Genomic DNA, 21,148 nt, shown 5'->3' with positions numbered 1-21,148 from the left:
GGTCCCCGGGAGGAGGAGATGGCAACCTGCTCCAGTATTTCTTGCCTGAACAATCCCATGGAGAGAAGAGCCTGGTGGGCTATAGTCCATGGGGAGCCACAAAAAGTAGAACACAATTGAGCACTCAAAGGTTGATAAATGCTTGATGAAAATAAACATAAACAGATAAATGAAGGGGAAGACTAAAAGGCTTGGGACAGAAGGCAGAATTAGAAAAACATTAATAATCAAGTCAGGAGATGAGGAAGACTTACATTTCTAAGGCTTATAATTTGCTGTCCATGCTATTGATCACAGGCTCATTATTCTTTCATTTCTAAAGAGGTTTTCCTTCTTCCTTGAGGATCATAAATCACATACTCCGATTTAGGGAACTGCCAACAAATCTGCATCTATATTATATCAGCATAGTGACCTGTTTTAAAAAGTAATTAGCTATCCTCTCTGCTCTATATCCCCTCCCTAATCTAAGAAATCCTTTACTTGGCCATCCCAATCTTTTGCCACTGCTGACAAACTTTTGCCAAAGCTTATTTAGAGTTTATGTATTCACAGGAAGAGGAACAAGACAAAAAGTGTTAGAGGAGGCAGGCCAAAAGGCAAAGGAATGCCTGTTATTTACCTTCCATCTGCTTCTCTATTTTAGGCCTAAATCTGCTCTATTTTCAGACCAAGGCACATTGCCCTGAGGGCACTTTCATGAAGACCCAGTTGAAATCCTACCCTCCACCAATGTGTTCACATTGCCTGCTACTCCCTCTTTTCTGCTCCCAATCCTGCCCGGATTTTCATACTTTACAGAAAGGAATGTTATTAATAAAAACCACCCTACCTTTACTTCAGAGGACGTCAATAGAGAGAGGAAACCAGAAATCAGGTAATAAAACACTACTTTTAATTCCATCTTAAATCCATGTGATTTGTGAGTACAAATTTAGTACTAATCTTCTTAAGGGATATAGTAGCAGTAGAAGGATGCTTTAAAATCACACTGATGAAGACCCGGCATTTCCCAGCTCCTATCACTAGTGCGGTGGGTTATTAACGGACTCACCCATCACTATCAGAATATTATCTGGGAGGTGCCCTTGCCTACTCTCAATGCCCTGTTTGTATCTGGCTCTGGGCTCTGCAACTTTCTTTCTCACTGTCTGTAATAGTCTTGATCTCATCACTAAATATCAATCATTATAATAGTAAACTCCTACCCATACTTCAAGTCTCAGCATCTTACTGTCAAGAATGTTTGGGGTTTTTTGGTGATACTTCTAAGAACCGATAATAATAACAGTGCCCTGAACGTCTCATGTTCTGGTAGTCGTCATATTTTGTGAGTAGTACTTGCTTACTTTCTAGCTTTCTTACCAGGCACATAGTTCCTTGAAGGTGGCCAATGGGTTGACCAGTTTTAGGATGGAATTATCAGTTCCGAATATGGTATGAGGCAGGTTAATCAAAAAATAATTAGATAACATTTTTGCATTTTTACTTTCAAAAAATAAGCTCCTCAAAGGAAGATTCTCAGTCACAAGACAAATGTTTCAATGTGCTATTCATAGTTAATAACCAAGTATTTACTCTATTATGTACCACGTACAAAACTTTAAATTCACAGGATGCTTTCAGTCTGCATTGTGTCATGGTTTGCAAATGAGTAATTGCTATAATCTGAATGGCAGCTATTGATTTGTTTTTAAAAAATAAATTCCTATTCTTTTCTCAGTTTTATTAAGATACAGTTGACATATAACATTGTATTAGGTTAAGGTGTACAGCATATTTGATATATGTAAATGTGTAAACTGCAAAAAGATTACCACAATATGTTATTTATTGGTTGTTTGGTATTTGACCATGTCTTTTCCTTTTAACTTACTTTCAGCCTATTCATATTCCTAATGAAACATCCTAGGATCTGAGCAACCAAACAGAACTTTGAATTCTTCTACTTTACAAGATTTAAAAGAAAAAAATGCAAAAACCAGTAATGTGATCAATTAGGATTCTTCTCAAGGATTGCTTTTTCCCTCTTTGACTCCTTCACCTTTGGAGCAAACAAGAAAAACAACCTGAGGAATCCTGCATTTCCACACTGCTATTTAGAGGGATTTGGTGCAGGAGAAGGGGACGACAGAGGATGAGATGCCTGGATGGCATCACCGACTCGATGGGCATGAGTCTGAGTGAACTCCAGGAGTTGGTGATGGACAGGGAGGCCTGGAGTGCTGCGATTCATGGGGTCGCAAAGAGTTGGACACGACTGAGTGACTGAACTGAACTGAATGCTCCTATAAAATATGTCTTCCTTTATCTACAGGTTATTTTTAAGCTTGTTGTATTATTAACTATAAATGATATTTTATGAGAAACAATAACAAAAATCACACGATAATAATTCCATTTTTATAATGGACATCAATGGAAAAACAGAATTCAGTATATAGGCAGCTTTTCTGGAGCAAATCCGTTCTGTTTAATGAGCACTATCTTATTAAATATGCTTCCCATGAAACTGGGAGAGCATCGCTTGTCCTTTTAAAGAAAAAAACTACAAAACTAGGTAAGCAAAGAGAACAGCTTGCTGCATAATGCATAGTTTAAGTACTAACAAGTCAACAGCTATATCCATACTGATTCCAATAGTTCACATAGTGCTTGTTGCCTTGGCAACCCAGAGAATGACAGCAATTACATGGAAACACATGCTTCATTTGTTTCAATACATCCTATTACAGTAAGGTCCTGTAAACCAGGGAGGCTCATCTATATGCTTAGTCTTGGGATGCTGGCTTATCATAGTAAGTGACCTGGAAACCTGTTTCCAAGAGACATCTCAAGCAAAATATCTAACAGATTTGCGGCAGATGGTTAAGTCCTAGAACACCAAAGACTTCACAGAAATTTTGGGGTACCTGAATGTCCAGATACCTGGTCTTAGATTTGAAAAATGGGTTTGATGAAACAGATCACCAGTCCAGGTTTGATGTATGAGACAGGGTGCCCAGGGCTGGTGCACTGGGATGACCCTGAGGGATGGGATGGGGAGGGAGGTGGGAAGGGGGTTCAAGATGGGGAACACATGTACACCCATGGCTGATTCATGGAAATGTATGGCAAAAACCACTAAAATATTGTAAAGTAATTAGCCTCCAATTAAAATAAATAAATTTTAAAAAGAGAAAAATGGGTTTGAAAATGGTAGAGACTGTTACATTTGACAAGACAATGAAGCCTTTCATATCTTCCAGGACAATTACCAGAAACCATGGATAACTAGAAGAGCTAGGTTTCTAATTGATAACATAACGATTTTTTATTACTTATGGAAGGTAAATCCTCACCTGCTCTCCATGGAAGGGGGAGATAAGAACTGCCAAGAAGCATGCAGTAGCTGCAGCAGGTGGTAGAAGAAAAAATGGAAAAAAAAAAAAAGAAGAAGTGTCTCATAACACCAGGAGAAGTAGTGATTAAGGCCCATTAGGCTGCAAACCAAGAAATATAGGACAGTTATGAAGAGACATGCTTGACATTCACAAGGCGAAGCCTCGCCTTCCTGGAAAGGGAGGTTTGGGAAGAGGAGATGCAGTGGTTTGGCACCCTAGTAATTCCAGTAGATGTGAGCTTCCAAGACTCAAATTGCCTAATAATAAGATTGCAAAGGCCTGGGAAAGGAAAAGTCACATAGCCCATATTAACAAAAAATCTATATTTTCACTGATTATCATTAAAGGTAATATGCATATTACCATATTTTCTAAGAGAAGTTTCAAAAATTCTCTCTGATTTACCATTTCAGGGCTCTTTACGTCATCCCCTCAGAGACAAAGCAAGACATATCCAGGCGAGACTTTGAACTCAAGGGTGACAACTCTCTCCCTTTAAATGAAAGGAAGTCAACTGGATAGAAGATCTAATAATAGTAACAATAAAGATAATAATTGTTACTATTTTAACATGCTTTTTCTAATGTGGTCACTGTAAATTTATGTCTCTAGCCTATTGAAGGGAGAAGGCAATGGCACCCCACTCCAGTACCGTTGCCCAGAAAATCCCATGGATGGAGGAGCCTGGTAGGCTGCAGTCCACGGGGTCACTAAGAGTCAGACACGACTGAGTGACTTCACTTTCACTTTCCACTTTCACGCATTGGAGAAGGAAATGGCAACCCACTCCAGTGTTCTTTGCCTGGAGAATCCCATGGACGGAGAAGCCTGGTAGGCTGCAGTCCATGGCGTCGCACAGAGTCAGACACAACTGAAGCGACTTAGCAGCAGCAGCAGCAGCCTATTGAAACACTAACTCCATGGAACAATTACATTTTGGACTTCTCTGGTAGCTCAGATGGTAAAGAATCTGCCTGCAATGCGGGAGGTCCAGGTTTGATCTCTGGGTTGGGAAGATCCCCTGAAGAAGGGAACGGCTACCCACTCCAGTATTCTTGCCTGGAGAATTCCACGGACTGACGAGCCTGGTGGATGACTGAAACACTCACTCCATAGAGCAATTACATTTTAGGACACATAAATGCCCTCCACATGAGCACGTGCCTTCCATGTATTCAAATAGATTATGTGTCAAAGTGAAGTCTATCACAGACTTAGAAAACAAAGTTACAGTTATCAAAAGGAAAGGTGTGGGGGAGGGATAAATTAGGAATTTGGGAATAACAGATACACACTACTATAGATAAAATAGATAGCCATCAAGGACCTACTGTATACTCAGTATTTTGTAATAACTTATATGGAAACATAATCTGAAAAAAATAAGATACACGTATAACTGAATCACTGCTATACACCTAAAACATAATGTTATAAATCAATTACACTTCAATAAAAAATAATTTTTTTTACAAGTGAAGTCTATAGACCTCCCAAGGGCTTGGTTCCAGATGTTCAATTCAAATGCAAATTCCAGAGGTCTATGTCCAAAGTTTTTGATTTAACCTTCCTGGTGGGGACCCAGGTAATCTGTACTATAGCAAGCTCCCACAATCACTAGAGATTGCTAATGCATGCTAATTTGAGAATCTTTTTAAATTTGTCAATTTACCTATTAAGCTTGACAAACAGTAGAAAACTTAACTCTAAATTGTACCTAATGGAATGTTTTTGTCAAAGAAGGGGATGAAGAGCACCAGGTACATGAAATTCAACACATTAAAAAAAAAAAAAAACTTTAATAAACATCTCTATTATCCTAATCCCTAGTCCTCTTAGTCATAGAAAATTGCAATTTTTTTGTTTCTTAGACATGTTTTCAGAAATGCCTTATTAAACACACAAATATAACATCCCATATATGTATACACATCCCACTGCAGGGAGAGAAGTAAAAAAAAAAAAAAAAAAAGAATGGGGACATACTATAACTGTTCTTTTTCACTAAAACATAGCTACAGCTGAATATATTTTAAGTACACATATACATGTTCCTCATTTTTATAATAGTTGCATAGGATTCTATTAAAGAATATATATTTTATAATACATAACTATAATAATTCATCTAATTCATTGCTAACATATGTTTCTAGCATATAATTTATGATTACAATGAATGATACTTCCCAACATTTCAGACAGAACTACTGATCCAAGTAATAATTATGATCAGGATGGTTCAGTCTTCCTCTGCGTACAGAAAGGAGTCATAATCATGGTCAGTGTATCTGCCATTCTTGAAATAGGTGGTACATACTGCAGGACACAGAAATTTTACTCATAGCATGTAGCACATCCTTCTGTCTACCTTTCTCTGTGATTCCTTTGCCTTCTAAGAAATCTTTCTTTTGTCTTTCAAAAGACGAGAGACCCCTTTCTCTTCTAAAACCCTATTCATTTTTCTTTTTTGGCCAAACCCTGCAATATGTGGGATCTGAGTTCCCTGACCAGGGTTTGAACCCATATCTCCTGCACTGGAAACATGGTATCTTAACCACTAGATCACCAGGGAAGTTCTAAAACCCTACTCCTTTTGATTGCCCTCTTTTTCCATCTTACTCCCTTTGCCCTGAATGTGCTTTAGTCTTCTACATGCTTGAGGGTCATTGTTTAAGGATAACCCATGCTCTCTCATGGTGTATGCATGAGGTTTCTAGCCACTCTTTCTCTGTGAGAAGAAATCCAAACATCCTATATAATAAGCACTATGTAAGAAGATGGAGAAGGAAATTGCTCCCCACTCCAGTATTCTTACCTGGAGAATCCCAAGGATGGGGGAGCCTGGTGTGTTGCCATTTATGGGGTCGCACAGAGTCGGACACAACTGAAGCGACTTAGCAGTAGCATATAAGTAGAAGAAATAAAAATAACAAAGTACAAATATCTATTTAAGTGGCTGTCTTTCAGATTCTAAATAAAATGTGGACTTCTAAATAACATTTGGGTGTTTTTTTCTAAGGAGACACTGGAAGCTACATAAGAATATTGCTGCACTGCACAAATACTACTCTGACCAGATACTAACACACCAAACATAATCACTTGCATTTACATAAGCCCATACGTGCCAAAGGTACACACAATGTTTTAGAGTCTGTAAAACACTTTCATATTCATCATCCTAATTTTAAAGCTGGAAAATATTCGATCCATTTCAATAGCCCATTAACAAATAAAGCCTTTTAAACTTCCACACATGAAATGTGCCATTTTAAGTATTCCTATATATCTTATTTCACATATATGTCTTTCTTCAGAGTGACAGTTGCAATGTGAAAGTTTAAATTAATAGCCATCTCTGTTTTACTTTTCCCCCTGTGAAAAAATTTAGTTTCTAGGCACTCTGTTTTTATAAGTAAGCAGCCACAAAAGATTAGAAAAGAACTCAGCACAATGAATTTTCTTGGCAAAATAATATATTAGCTAAATGGTGTCTATTAACTCCCGGTGCCCCTGGCAGCTGGTTTTAGTGGTATCCAATAAATGACAAAATAAGCTTTTGTGAGAATTTTTCAATATGCTGCCATGTGGTTATAGATTTCAGAGTTTCTTCCTGTCAGTTTTATGCTGCATTTCTTTACAAAACTGACAGCCAGCTGACAGGGCAAGAAAAGTTAGAAATATTTGGCTGGTGGTGAAATTAACAAAATTTTTCCTTTGGGGGAATAAAAATTTATTCTAAGTGTAGAAAAATAAGCTATAACTTTCAGGAATAAACTATTTCTCTTAGTCATACTGTCTGGAATCATATTTATCTCTTACTTGCTGAAAAAGCCTGGGCACATGATCTAGCCTATCTAGAAAACTGTTTAGATAACTATGCGCTTTGGTTTCCTCATCTATCAAAAAGTCCTCAGAAGGTTATTGTGGGGGTTGAACGAGCAATTATCTAGAAAGTACTTGGTACAAAGCATGGCACTGTAACAATAGCTTGGATTCACGTGGCCCTCTTTTAGGTAGTAGGTGTGTGTGAGTGCATGGTAAGTTGCTTCAGCTTTGTCCAACTCTTTGTAACCCTATGGACTGCAGCTTGCCAGGCTCCTCTGTCCATGGGATTGTCCGGGCAAGAATACTGGAGTGGGTTGCCATGCCCCCATCTTCCTGACCCAGGGATGGAACCTATGACTCCTGTCTCCTGCTTTGGCAGGCAGGTTCTTTACCACTAGTGCCACCTGGGAAGTCCCTCAGCTCATAGGGATGCATTTAAATAGTCTGTTAGAGTCTACATTTACAAAAAGACACCAGGTTGTATAATAATATTGCTATACATGAAACCCTTAGTTTTCCAAATAATGTATGAGTAATTGTTAATAGTTGATAATAATTTTAATCCACAACTAAAAATGGGAAGACTGTTGAAAGAGAAAAGAAGAAAATATAAACCTATTGCTGCCATGGTTGATCATGATCTTTACATTCTGGATCTATTTACTAAAGTGTTTACTTTTATCTTTGCTCACAACTCAAACATGCTTCTCCCAATTTAACTTTTTATAACAACCCGTCTCATCTGCTTTCTCACTCAACCACCCACAGTTACTGACAGCTACCAACCCACATGCAGGAAAAGTGCTGATGTCTTCTCAAGGAAGGAGGCCAAAAATGCTACAGTTTGAGGTAAGCAAACAGACCTGCCTGGAGCCACCAGGAGGGAAATCAAAAGGCAGGGGACTTAGTTTGGCTTCCTATGGTGCTGTCCTTTCTAGGAGCTTAGGATTCTATTCTGCCCAAACAATATGAAGCATACACCCTTCTTTTAGGGTAAAAGAAGGAGGTTGGAACATAATGGACATAGTGGACAGAAGCTACAGAAACAGGAGAGAGACATTTTTTTGTTTTTTTCTTTCTAAATCCGGGAGAAAGTATGTAAATAAGTCAAGTCATCTTAGGAAGCAAAATCCTCAAATGACATAACCAGTTCCTGAGCCCTACAAAAACAGGACAAGGTATTAAGGCATCTATAGAGACTTGATACTGCTGCCCCTGGTGAGTAAGTTATGATGAAGCTTCACTTGAAAGCATAGACTCCTGGTTAAAGGTAAACTCATATTCGTGCCATTTCCTTGAAGTACAATTAATATTTGAAGTTACTTGCAATTCTTAATGTAACTAAGAAATAAACTTGGTTATATTTTATCAATGCTATAGTTAAATACTGCTTTCAAGAAATCATGTTTTGTCTTAAGGTTAGAGTTTAAGGGCTAATCAGAAAATAATAAGCTGCTCATTGAATTAATGGCTGGCGACAATGTATTATCCACCAAAAAACAGCCTTGGTCACACACCCAGCGTCTAGATAGAGAAGAACATAAGAGGCTGGCAGTCATTTGCATTTGACTTCAAGTCAAATGCAATCAGTAATAAGCAATAATATATATATATATATATGTATGTGTATGCATATGTATGTATATATATAAGACAGAGAGGGGACCTAGCATGGTAAAGAGAAATAACAGTCCCTTTTCTTAGTAATAAAAAAAATTCCTTTTCTTCCTCAGCAAGGTCAGTGGGTAAACAGTAGTTATATTTTCATTTTCTATATACCTCCCAGGAAATCAAACAAATCAAAAATGCATTTGGAAACTGTCTGCTCAAATCCTGTATTCTCTACCTCGTCTGACAGAACGGAAACTCCTTACAGGCACAGCTGTTCTTTTGCCATAAATTTGAATCTGAACATCATAAATCCTCAGGAAAAGTTCCAGAGAGAAGCTAATAAAACTTTCTAGTGAACATTTCTACTACAGCAGAGGTCACATTTCAGGTCACATTTCAACCCCCATACTGGTAAACTCAGTACCTCCCTTCCCCACAGAACATGCTCCATAAACATTTACAAAATAGGTGCTGAAACCATTTTAGCTGATAAAGAAAAACAGGATTCCTAAAGAGTCATCAGGCCATTGCCATCGCTGATCTGAAACGTGTGAGTTAAGCCTCCTTCCTGTGGGAGAGGCATATGTGCTCCTGCCCTCCCCCATCTCCCCTACCCCGGTCTGCAGACACCTGCTTGGAGGAGGATTTCTGGGAACCTGGCCTCCCTGAGGCAGTCCTGCAGGTGAGAATGAATGCCTGCAACAACTGCTCAGTCCTGGGGCTTGGCAGCAGACTCAGACCACTAAACTAGCAGGGAAAGTTCTGCCCTTTCTTGATTCTCCCTGCAGGAATCAGCTTCTCTTTTCCAGACTCCTCATGGGTCATGGGCTAAAACACACAATTCCATTTTCAGAGCTGACAAAAGACTGAGCTCCAGAGGAATAGGTCATTGGCACTTCCCTGTTTCCCTGCAGGCATTGGCTTTGTTCTCCAGAGACAGGAGGGAGCCGGCAGACACCTGCCAGTGAGAGGGAGGAGGTCTCTCACTGCTCTGCTGTGCCAGAGAAGTGTGTGCAGCTGCTTCAAGGTAAAGGGCACACAGTAGTGATGAAGACAATAAATGGAAGAACTCTTACTGTTTGCTATTGTGTCATTAAGCTGCCAGAAACAGAATTACTCGTATTTTTTAGGTGAAAGGCAGAAGAGTTTGATTTTTGAAAATGTACCCTCTATTCATCTTCAAGAAAATCATACATTATATATGTGTGAGCTTTCTGAAGATCATGAATAAGTGACCAGACATTTCTTTACTGTTTTATATCAGACTATTTTTTCTATCTATAAGTCAATATGTTAAAATCTCTATGAAAATTACCCACTTGGGGAACTAACATCCTATTTTTGCAGAGACAGAGGGAGTGACTTAAAAGAACTGTTGTGGAAGAACTCTCTCCTGTAGGAGGCACGTTGACAGGGACCTCTCCATCCTAGCAGGTGAAGGAGGTTAATTCCTGGCACTGCGGGGGTCTATAGATCCCCTCCCCTCCAGCTGCTTGCTGGACACCACATAGAGTTGTTAGAGTCTTGCTATCACCCTGGATCCAATCCCTTTCCCATATTATACCAAATCATGGATGGACATCAGAAGAAAGCAACACCTCTCTCTCCCAGGAAGCTGGAATCTATACTCAGAGAAACAGATCATTCTCTCTGGGCAAAACTGTAACAAGGAAATCAAAAGAATATAGAAGTAGAAGAAAGAGTCCCTTAAAGGACAGTAGACTCAGGAGAGAAATCAGTGATCTGGTTCTTCAAACATAAGGGAGAGGCAGGGGAAAGAAATATGGAAACAAGAGTATCCTGAATGCATTACAATTGCCCATTCTTTGTTTTTTTTAAAGATGACTGCATTACTACATGTTATTTGGACTAGACTGCACCCCACCACACATACAAGTTCATATGCTGAATTTGCTTTTGAAGCCCTAACCTCCAATGTGACCTCATTAAAGAAGTACTTAAAGTTAAATGAAATATAAGGGTGGGACACTAATCCAAGAATTGGATTTATAAGAATCGGAAGAAACACCAGGCTTTCGGCTCACAAAGGAAAGGCCACGTGAGGATACAGCTAGCAAGTGGCCATCTGCAAGTCAAGAAGAGAAGCCTGAGGAGAAGGCGAACATGCTAGTATCTTGATCCCACACCTCTAGCCTCCAGAAATGCAAGAAAATAAAATATGATTGCTGAAGCCAACCAATCAATGCTATTTTGTTATGGCAGCTCCAGCAGACAAATACACTGCTGTGGGTTCTGTGAGCTAACAGTCTAGCATTAAAATACCATCCCCTGCTTTTGCTTATCATGGTTAGAGTTGGTTTCTGTACTTGTACCGAGAAGCAGTAGTTATCACATTTCTATAAACACTGGATTTTACATTTTATCTCGTGTGTGACTCTGAGGGAATCTCATTGTCTGATGGCAAATCTGAACTGACACTCTGAAGTAATGTTTTTCAAGGATCGTTCAAGTGTGATAAAAAAAAAAATCCAAAATACACTCTGTCATGCCGGTTTTTGTTGTTGCTGTTTTTAACAATCTGAGCCCCTGATGAAATGTTTCAGAAAGACCTCCTTCCTATAACTTGGTATAAATATAGTCTTATTCTACGGGCCCATTAAGCCTCAGAAGAGAGTATACCAGCCTAACTTGTGAAGCGAACAGCAATTCCGACATTTCTCTCTGAAGTTGGGCATTGGATTGTTCTCGTCACAGGAAAAAAAAAAAAAAAAAAATTCACAAGCTGTTCAACAGGATGTCTCTATTCAGGATCCCATTTCAGGGCTCATGCTTTTCCACAGTTTATGAGGACATTTCCTTCCTCTGAGTTCTTTCAGGTGACAGCCTGAAGCAAGAATAGGGAGCTCTGCTTCGTGTCCAATTAGTTCTGCTTTCCCATGTTTGAATAAACGGCCTCTGCCTGCCAGTGTACGCACAAAAGTAGTAGTCCTAATGATATTCTGGACACGACCGTAATTTCAAACAGGTATTCCGTGTGCCAGACCAACAAACATGGTTGTATAAGCCTGTATCCTCCACAGTCCAAGTTCAGGGCAGGCCCTTTCAATAATAATGAATAAGTGGAATTTCAGCCAACTAAATATTTGAAGAGTGTATTTCCTGATTCAGTATAAGAATTCAATGAGCACCAAAAATGATCAGTAAAATTCTCATTGAAGTGTCCTATGGAATTCAGCCTAAAAATGATCCATGTTCAACTACAAATTTACCACAAATTAAAATGGCAATGTTACCCAAGGTTGTCTCTGTCCAATTTTCAAAATAATATCATCTGACAACAGATCATTCATTCACCCAGTCCAACCTCTTTTCAAAGATAAAAATGAAGATACACATTTTACCTCAAAAAAAAGGTGATACAAACTAGACTACAATTTGGGTTTCTTTCCACTTAAGATATTGCTTCCTCCACTACAACAATTCATTCTATACAACAAAGGCAGATTAATAATTACTACAGAAAATAATGATTAAAAACAAATATGTAATTTATTCCATGCAAGAATCTAATTCAGGTGCTGCTACTATCATTTAAGTGATGCAGAAATGGAATTATGGTGAGGTTAAGTAACTTGCCCCAGGCTACACAGTGACTTGTTGAATTAGGTAGCCAACTCAGGCCTCTGATTTAAAGTGTACATTCTTGGGACTTTCCTGATGGTCCAGTGGCTAAGACTCCATGCTCCCAGTGCAGGGAGCCAGGGTTCTATCCCTCATCAGGGAACTAGATCCCAAAGGCAACAACTAAAAGGATCTTAAATGCCAAAACTAAAGATCCTGGGCAGCCAAATAATTAAACAAATAAATATATTTTAAAAAAAACCAAATAACCCCTTTACTCTACTGCCTCTCAGAAGTGCTGAGAAGAGTCTGGTAAAGTCTGAAGATCTAGATCTTTACAGGCTAGGCCAGAAACCAGGCATCTAGCCCTAGTTGAGTCCCTTGTTTTCCCTAAGCTTTGTTTTATCTGTTAAAAAAAAGAATGTGGTTGAACTCCATCGTCCTGCCCAGGGAAAATGTTTGGCTTTGTTCAACCTTGCATCCTGGAATGGGGTTTCTCCAGCAGTTTCAAATTCATGTAATCTCCCTCTTGCCAATAAAAGTAATTTGTTTCATGTATAAGTAAATGAAATTTACCATTTGTTCACATTAAATGCATTTCAAAATTGGGGGGAAAATGTTATGGATCAATCTTATTTTAGGTTTGAGAAATTTGGGCTCTTTCATTTTTATGGAAAATTCATTAGGTATCTAACTAGATATAGTTTAAAAATCCTAATGTGATGTTTAACTACAGCCATGCAAATTGGAAAAGGAAATATTTTTTCAATTGCTTCAGTCTTTATACCTTACAGTCCATCTGCTGCCACAGCACTGATTGGGATGTCAAAATTGCAATTAGTTACACTCAGAGACAATCAGGAAAAGGGCCAAGGCAGACTGTGTCCAGGTCTCAATAACCTGTGATTACTGTGAAAGAAGTTTAAAATCAAGAGTTCTAGTTTAAGGCTGTAGCTCTGCCACTTACTACGTTTGGGAAATTCATTCAATGGAATAATAATTTAAGAGCTGGAGTTTTTGAATCAAATGACATGTGTGCAAATCCTGACTCTGCCAGTTAACATGGACACACTCGTTAAATTCTCTATGCTTCTGTTTCTTTAGCTATAAATTCAGACACTGCGACTGCCTATTTCAGAAGGGCTGTTGAAAGGATTAAATAAAACATGATATTTAATAAAACATTTATCAGAAGGTCTTCCTGTTAAAGGCTCAGAGTTTGGTATTAAGACTAGTATCTGTATTTTAAGTGAGACCATTGCAAGGTAAAGTTTTATTAATAAATAAGAGTCAAGTTTCTACATCTTTAAAATTAGGACACAGTAGTATGTACCTCGTGTGATTGCTGTCAAGATCAGATGTTGGAACCCAAAGAAAACTATTTTGTAAACTAAAAGCACTGAATTATCATTTGGTTAACACATTTAAATTGTTATCATAAGATGACCTTGTAATTATTTTAAAAATACTTACTGAGTATTTAGAATATAAAAGACGCTGGACTAAGTAATATGAAGAATATAAAACATATGTGGATTTTATGCTTAAGTGATAACACAAGAATAGTGGTACCTCTAATACAAGACAGAAATATGGACATCAAATCCATACTCTGGTTCAAGTATTAAAAAGGAAAGAACAAGTGCCAAAGATGTCACGGAGAAAGATTAGATGAGACTGATAGCCTCAAATTGCTGTCATTATTCCATGCTCATATTTCAGAAAGAATATACCCTACTGACCCTTGAATCAAGTTTAAATTTATGAATCTGATTTTCAAAACCTTTTGTAATCTATCCCCAAAGACAATCTTCTATCATGCTACTTAATAACTCTATTGGTTTCTTCTGAGGACATAAAACACCAGGTTCCAATTTTATGTCTTGGCTACTCTTGGCTCTTGGATTGTTCTCCCTATCTTCTGTACATACCAGATTATAACCCATCCCTCAAATCCCGGCTCCATTAGGAAGTCTTCCCTGATGATTTAGACTGATCCACTCTCTGTATCACACTCCTACACACTTTATTTACATATATATTACAACAAATAATAACCTGGAAGAATTATCACTGACTTAAAATTAAATGACAAGCATCTTGACAGCAGGTTCTCACTCTGATTGTATACATGCTACTTAATGTCTGTTTTATAAAATGAAAGCTTTGTGGACTATGTAACTCTAAGGTCACTTCCCATCATTTATTCAATGTACAATATGCATCCACTTGTGTTAAATTCTATCCTATGTGATGAAGATACAGTGGTGAAGAAGAGAAAGTATCTATCTTTCTATGATTGTCTCCTGTTAGCTCAGTGATTCTCTTATCAGCCTGCATCACAGAATCACCTTGGGAACTTGTTAAAACTGTACACACACACACACACACACACACACACACACACACACACGTTCCTGATGCAGTAGGTGTGAGGTAGGGTCCCAAATTTTGCATTTCTCAGATGATGTTCATGCTACCAAACCAGAGACCATACCTAGAATCTATTCTAGTGGAATGGCCATATTTTTCACTGCTGTACTGTTAGTGCTTAGAATAAATATTTATGTAATAAGAGATTAAATAGGACTTTGTTAATTGACAAAGGGAAATCTAAGTTTTTCCTTAAATGATGTTATAGAAGGAAAAGCACAATTCTATTAAAAGATAGAAGGAATACTATAATCAGAAAAATAAGGAACAGTTTATATTCAAAGGAAAGTGAATTAACTTCCAACGTAGAGAAAGGAGGAGGAAGATTAGAGAGACCTTTGAGGAGTAGCATATTTGATCTATTCTTTGAAGGACACACACATTTATTTTTAAAATGCCTCTCATAGCCAGAAGTGTTTTAGTACCTCTCTTTATAATTTATATAATTAACATATAGTGAATCCTTTTTAAACCCTCAAACTCAATAGAACCTTTACATTCTGATATAAGGTTTGATATTTGGAAATAGTTAAACATCATTTTTGCCAAGACTTGTCAGAAACTTGGTAATGTAGTTGCATAACTCAGCTTGGTTGAAAACAAGGTATGTGTTTGAGTTAAGACACCAGTTTTCTAGGGTGACTTACAAATGGAGCCCTGAAACAATTTCTGGGCAGGAGTTTAAAAATAATTTTGAACACTGGAAGTTTCAAGGTTATAGTTTCTGAAGATGATTAGTTTGAAGAATGGCCCCATTTGGCCATATACTCAGATGTTTGTTTAAAAATCACTCTTAGTGTAGCTGGTATTTTGATATATTGAAAGAATTGATATCTAAACATAAAAGATGCCATGTAAAGTTGTTTTTTTTTTTTTCACATTGTATGCCATGCTATAAATATCTAAAGTTTAAACATATGGGAACAGAGAAAGCAATATGTAATATGGAAGTTCTTCCAAGGCAGGTATATGAAAAGTATGCTTTAGTACCAGGAGATAGACAGGTTCCTAAAAATTCTGTGTAATTCTAGGCTACCCAGTATAAAAATAAATATTAGTTTATGTGTTCTGTGCTTTGAGCTGCGTGCTGGGTCACACTGGAACTCTGTGAATGGGGGGGCCATATGAAAACATTCTTCTAGTTTGGAATACAGGAACTAAAGAGAACATACAAGGCCTCTGACAAACAGCCATTCTTATAGCCTGGCTTTTCCCTTCTTGTTTGTCCCCACAACTCCTCAGCTACTCTATTCACCCATCCTTTGAGTTCAGGATATCTTCACTGCGGGTCAGCATGTCCTAGCTCTACTGTGGCTGTCAAGTTGCTAAGTTGTGACTGTCGCTTTGCAACCCATGGACTATAGCCCTTCAGGTTCCTTTGTCTACGGGGATTTCCCAAACAACAATGCTGGAGTGGGTTGTCATTTCCTTCTCCAGGGGTTCTTCCTGACTCAGGGATCAAACCGGTGTCTCCCACATTGCAGGCAGATTCTTTACCATCTAAGTCACCACGGAAGCCTATGAATACTGGAAGGGGTAGCCTATCCTTTCTCCAGAGGATCTTCTCAACCCAGGGATCAAACTGGGGTCTCCTGCATTGCAGGCAGATTATTTACCAGCTGAGCTACCAGGAAAGCCCATATCTTTTAACAGAGTATACTAAACTTTGGCCTGATAGAAATGAAAATAGCAAATACTTCAAGTTCCTTTGTTTAGATCAATGATTCCTTAAGTGGTGCTCCCGGACCAGCAGCAAAAATATCAGCTGATAATTTGTTAGATATGTAAATTCTCCAGTCTCACTCCAGAAATACTGAATAAGAACTGAGGAGGGGAGGTGGGGAGGCCCAGCAATCTGATTTAACTAGCCATGAGTCTAGGTGAATACGATGTATGCCAAAGTGTGAAGACCCCTGGTTTAGATCTAACCAGCAGCAGCAGTAAGGAAACTCTCTTACTATTACTATACAAAGTTTTATGAACTTTACAACATATTTTAATAGCCTATTATCACCCACATGATTGACCATTTAATATACACACAATTATACATGCTATTATACATGCAATCATACATGCAATCAATATTTAAAATGTCTTTGCCAGAATGTATGTTAAACAGTCATAGCTTTCTCAGTAAAGACATGATATGAAAAGGAGACAAATGAACCAAATAAGCTTGTTTTTAGTTTTCTGAAATACCATCCTCAACCCCCCTCTACTCCTGCTCTACCTCAATTAAAAGAATCAGGGGTGGGGGATACTTTAATTCCACTTGCTAGATTTCTAATTTTAAAAAAATAGATATGCAACAAGTAACAAAGGTTTACTGTACAGAACAGGGCACTATAGTCAATATTTTATAATAACCTATAATGAGAAATAATTTCAAAAATAATATATGTATGTATAACTGAATCACACACACCAAAAAAAAAATTCTACTTTTTGAAATTTAGTAACATTTATCTTTGTGCCAGTTTTTCTAAATTTCCTATGGAAATCTAGTAACATATAAGACACAAAATTTTAAATATATTTGTCTAAGATATAAGATTAATATACATTAATTAAATATAAATGTTATATTTAAATTATTAGACATCATTCAAGATGCTTATATTCTTTTTATGCACTTGATAAAATAAATATTCTCAGAGAAATGTTAATATGTCATACTATGATTATATTTTTTCTTTCCTCTTATACTTCTGATTTTTGCTTTATGCATGTTTGCTTCTTTGTTATTGTGTCTAATGGTTTATGATGTCTATCTTCTTTGTGAATGGCACATTTTTCATTAAAAATATCCATCTTTGCTTCATTTAAAATAAATACATAAATAAAAGGAAAAATTAAAATGAATAAGAATTAAAAAGTAATGCATGTAAATGAGCATGCATGAGTTTACATGTTCTCCCTGCCTGAGTAGGTAGTTGCATTTTAACCAGGTTATTTTCATGATGCAGAACTTCTGAGACGATGAACATTTCACAAATGATGAGAACTTCAGGGACCTTAACTAGTCGTAATGGATGGTGATTTTAGGACCCTGTTCTCCAGCCCCCTTCCCCCAAGGATGGCACATCTCTCTACTTCCTTGTGATCGTCTCTGGCACTGCATCTGCCACCTGATGTTATGATAATCAATTCAGGTCTTTCTCCCTTGCTAGATGATGAAGTCTTTGAGGGCAGAAGTTTTGAGTTCTTTCTGTTCTCTGCACGCAAAAAACTTTAATGAACGAATGCATGGTTGTTTCTTGCACATCATTACAACCCACTCTTGAAGCATTTTATAAATGTGCTTATTTTTTTTCGCTCATGTCCTGGCATTTGATTCCTTAGAACTGCACTTTTCAAGATACTAGCCATCAACCACATATGCTTCTGAGCCGTTGAAATGCATCTACTCTGACCTGACATGTAAAATACTAGGCTTAAAGCACTGGGTTTCAGAGACAGCACTACAAAAGGTAAAATATCTCTTTGTATTTAAATACCAACATTTCAATTCATAATTTTATATTGATTATAGGTTATAGTGGCATCATTTATGTTATATTTAACACTGCTGCTGCTGCTAAGTCGCTTCAGTTGTGTCCAACTCTGTGCGACCCCATAGATGGCAGCCCACCAGGCTCCCCCGTCCCTGGGATTCTCCAGGCAAGAATACTGGAGTGGGTTGCCATTTCCTCCTCCAATGCACGAAAGTGAAAAGTGAAAATGAAGTCGCTTAGTTGTGTCCGACTCCTAGCGACCCCATGAACTGTAGCCCACCAGGCTCCTCCATCCATGGGATTAATTAAAAAAAAAAAAAAAATCAGGGGGGGTGGTTAAATCAATTTGAATGAATAACTATGTCCAGGCCTGCCCTGGTGGGCCAGAGGCTAAAGCTCTGAGCTCCCAAGGCAGGGTGCCTGGGTTTGATCCCTGGTTGGGGAACTAGATCCCACATGCCAAAACTAAGATCCTTATATCTCAGCTTCCTACACACCACAATGAAGACCCAGCACAGTCAAATAAAGAATTAAATATTTTTACAAAGCTATGTCCAAACCTGTTTCAAATAACTATTAAGACACTTGAAGGTAAATGGATGCTTTGTCTGATTTATACCTAAACCCACACTCATCTCAGATGTACTCCTCGAACTCTGATATCCAAAGTTCATAAAAAATTTTTTCACTTTTTAAATTTTTTTAATTGAAGGATAATTGCTTTATCTTAACACAATTTTTTGATGAAACTTAAAGTTCAATAATCCCTTCAAAAGGAATATGTAGAATAAAATGAGTCTCTGCTTGAGTTAAGACTTAGGCTCTGAAGCAATACAGTTTATAGATATGTAATGCAATCTACCAGAGAAGGCAATGGCACCCCACTCCAGTACTCTTGCTTGGAAAATCCCATGGACGGAGGAGCCTGTTAGGCTGCAATCCATGGGGTCGCTAAGAGTCCGACACGACTGAGCAACTTCACTTTGACTTTTCACTTTCATGCATTGGAGAAGGAAATGGCAACCCACTCCAGTGTTCTTGCCTAGAGAATCCCAGGGACGGGGGAGCCTGGTGGGCTGCCGTCTGTGGGGTCGCACAGAGTCGGACACGACTGAAGTGACTTAGCATAGCAATGCAATCTACATATGTAATATTATTTTTCTAAAGTAACCACATTAAACAAAGTAAAATGAGTGATGTTAAAATATATTTTTCCAATGTATTAAAAATATCACTTTAATATGAAAAAATAAAAATTTAATGAGGTATTTTACTTTTTATAGTTTTCAAAATATTGCATTTATTTTACTAGCATATCTCAATTAATATGTTAAACTTTAACTGAAAATAGTTTTTGATTTAAATTTACATTTTATCATTGCAAAAGTCAATTTCACACCCAAGTTGCTCTAAACATACTAAGTTTTCCAAAAGTCTAAGGAGTATCAGTTTTTATATTTAATAAGAGTCATGAAATTAAAAGTTCAATCTCTCAGTCACGGTAGCCATTTTTCAACTACTCTAGTGGCCACAGTCGGAGAAGGCAGTGGCACCCCACTCCAGTACTCTTGCCTGGAAAATCCCACGGACGGAGGAGCTTGGAAGGCTACAGTCCATGAGGTCCCTGAGGGTCAGACACGACTGAGTGACTTCACTTTCACTTTTCACTTTCGTGCACTGGAAAAGGAAATGGCAACCCACTCCAGTGTTCTTGCCTGGAGAATCCCAGGGACGGGGGAGCCTGGTGGGCTGCCGTCTATGGGGTCGCACAGAGTCGGACACGACTGAAGCGACTTAGCAGCAGCAGCAGCAGTGCCTACAGTACATGGCAGATGCTCTGGAGCTATGAGGGACTAACCTGGGTAAGAAGTCAGGCTTTGCAGGTTACCAGCTACTTAGCAAATCACCAAGCTTCAATTCTAATTGCTTGTTAAACAGAGACAGACCCACATTCCACATGTTTTAACTTCTCCCAGCAAAACTAGCAACAGAAGAGAAAGTAGTTTCCTCCTTCATAACAGAGGTGGCGAAATCATTGCATCAGTTAAAAACAATCAGAAGCAACCTAAATGCCTAAAGAATGGTTAAATGCATTTAACTAATCCGCTGTCGCCATAAAATTCAATAAATTATTAATATTGGTTAATATAACTAAGAAAAAATATTATTTTGAAAAGATACACATGTATACCTGTGGCGGATTCATTTTGATATTTGACAAAACTAATACAATTATGTAAAGTTTTTAAAATAAAATAAAATTAAAAATAATAATAAAAAAAAAAGAAAGAAAGAAAGAAAAGATCGACTGCTGAGTGCGCGCACAAAAATAAACGTGTAAGGACCAGACATCTCTCCTCAGGGATTGACTGAAGCAACAGGATGGGGGCGGGGATGGAGCTAGCACACGCATTCAGCTTGTATTTCTGGACAGTTATTGTCCAAAAATGCGTTTTTAAAACAAGCTATTACTTTTGAATTTTAATGAGAAAACTCCAAATCTGCTTTGAAATACTACATTTTCCCCTCATTGCCTGCACTGTGATTTTAAATATAGCTTAAAGTTACTCTACTATGGAGAAACTGATACACGGAAATACTTCTACCAGAACACAGACGACGCCGCCTCAATCGCTTTCAGTTAGCGGTTTCCCGCCGGTCAAACGGAAGCAAAACCGCCCTTGACGTCGTAGAAAGCAGCCTCCCCGCGTTACCATGGTGAAGTTGACGCGGCCATCTTTACTGTGGTCGATCCACACCAAGCTTTTCCCGGAGAGGGTGGTAGAGCGCCGTAGAAAAGTTTGCAGAATA

At 38.1% G+C, this 21,148-nt stretch overlaps 1 protein-coding gene across 3 annotated transcripts in view; it reads right to left on the bottom strand.

Moving 5' to 3' along the window:
• The window catches only part of PRKG1 (protein kinase cGMP-dependent 1), a 1,407,171-nt gene that overhangs the window by 580,253 nt on the left and 805,770 nt on the right, over positions 1–21,148 (bottom strand). The window lies entirely within an intron of this gene.

The sequence above is a fragment of the Bos mutus genome, chromosome 26 (genome assembly GCF_027580195.1).
Source record: "Bos mutus isolate GX-2022 chromosome 26, NWIPB_WYAK_1.1, whole genome shotgun sequence".
Taxonomy (NCBI): domain Eukaryota; kingdom Metazoa; phylum Chordata; class Mammalia; order Artiodactyla; family Bovidae; genus Bos; species Bos mutus.
This window is presented reverse-complemented; position numbering and strand designations above follow the sequence as displayed.